The sequence below is a fragment of the Conger conger genome, chromosome 3 (genome assembly GCF_963514075.1).
Source record: "Conger conger chromosome 3, fConCon1.1, whole genome shotgun sequence".
Lineage (NCBI taxonomy): Eukaryota > Metazoa > Chordata > Actinopteri > Anguilliformes > Congridae > Conger > Conger conger.
Window position 1 is genome coordinate 35,864,101 of NC_083762.1, and position 2,108 is coordinate 35,866,208.

Genomic DNA, 2,108 nt, shown 5'->3' on the forward strand with positions numbered 1-2,108 from the left:
TTTAGCTATTCTGTGAGCAGCATTTTTCACCGATGTATTGGAATACATTTGATAAGTTGCCGTGTTTCACTTACTAATGAAACTAGAACTGCCGTTTGTTGCTTCCTTTCATTGTTTGGTTGCAGGGGCATTATCCCAACGGGGTCATCCCTATGTTCCCACAGCCCTATGTTCCCACATTTCTAAGATTTAATTTTTTTTCAAAATTAAATGTTTATTATTGATCGTGTAAACTGAACTTTATATATTTAGATGTCAAAATAGTCCTCAAAGGACAGCACTTGCAGATGCCTGTTCCTGGCACATAAAAGGTTGAAAAGTACTGATGTAGAGCCCTTTCCAGTTTTAAGTGAACTGCATAAATAGTGTTTTTTTTTTCTTATTTCGCCTGTTTGCTTGTTCATTAAAAACTTATAGATAATTGAACGTGTACTGTGTCTAAATTGCACAAACATACACTGGATTTCTTCAGGTCCCATGCAAGCAGCCTGCTGAGTGTGAAGTCAACTGAACATAGAGCTGTGGGAACATAGAGCTGTGGGAACATAGACACGCTCCCATCCCAACCAGTCTGAGATAATGAGTTCTTTGTGACATGATACATTATCACCATCAGCAGCCTGCACCATTGACACAAGGCAGGATGTATCCATGGATTCATAGCATTTATGCCAAAGTATGACCCTACCATCTGCATGTTGCAGCAGAAATCAAGATTTGTCAGACCAAGTCTAATCTTCAGTCATCCAATTTTGGTGACGTGCCAACTGTAGCCACATCTTCCTGTTCTTAGCTGACAGTAGTGGAACCCGGGGTGGTTTTCTGCTGCTGTAGCCCATTCACTTCAAGGTTTGATGTGTTGTGGGTGCAGAAATGTCAATCTACAATCTACTATTGTCGACAGCAGTTATTTGAGTATTTTGTGGCCTTTCTGTTTGCTTGAACAAATCTGCTTATTCTTTTCTCCTCTCCTTTTGAGAACGGGACTGCTGCTCACAGGATGCTTTTATTTGTCTCACCACTCTCTGTAAACAACAACTAAACCCCTTCACCATGTATGCATGCCTTGTATATTCAGATCCAGCTGCATGGTGTGCTGTTTGGAGGAGCAGGCTTATTTGAGTTAACAAGCAAATAACACAGCCGGAGTGGATGTGTGTGAAAGGTACATGTTATTAATCAGGGTGGACAAGCATATGTTCTTAAATAAAAAAAATTCTGCTTTATCAAAGTATTCCAAAACTTAATGTAGCTTATTGGCTAAGTGTCCTCTTCTCACCAGAATTTAAGTCACTAGCACCTTTTATCATCATAGGCCTATTAATTCTACAATATACAAAATCGGTCTGTAAGTGCTTTAGAAAAGTTCAGCGACAGCTAATTTACTCACAGTTGGTCACGTATAATAATGACAAACTAAATTGATACACATCACATGGAAGATCAAAGCAATTCAAACATGTATGAACAAAGGAAAATAATCCATAATCTACGTGAATTTCTGGGACTGCAAGAGGCAGCCACACCATAAACTCGGCTTCAACAGATACATTTGATCAACCACCACCAATGCTTTTAATTCGAGGCCGATTCAACTTTCCCCTCTGCGAACTACGTTATATTTATAACTTTCTGGCTTTACTTCGTCACTAGAAATTGCGCATCTAACTCATTGAACGTATATCAAATAGTTCTATGATATATCATAAGTGGTCCATCTAAAGATGTCTTCCAGATTGAAAAAAACAAAAACCATAGTTGAGTTGTGCGTTTCCATGCGAAGCAGTAATTCCGAAGTTTTCCTGTTGTGAAAATCGCTTAGTATGCACTGCCTAAAGTTCAAGATTTGGTAGCGGTGGCGTTTGGTATTTGAGTAGAGAGACGGAGAATTACACACTTCTTGTCTGCATTAGTCAAGGCTAATTAGTAAGCATGTTTTGATTTGCTATTTTTTACGTGCATAATTCATGTCAGTTATGTAGTTTTAACCTTAAGTTCGCTTACTGGAACCGTCTAGCAATGCCGTGAACACAACTGAGTAAGAACATCTGAGGTCCACTGGTGTGGCTTGAAAAGGACTTGAGTTCGAATGGGCGTGTGTCGACGGG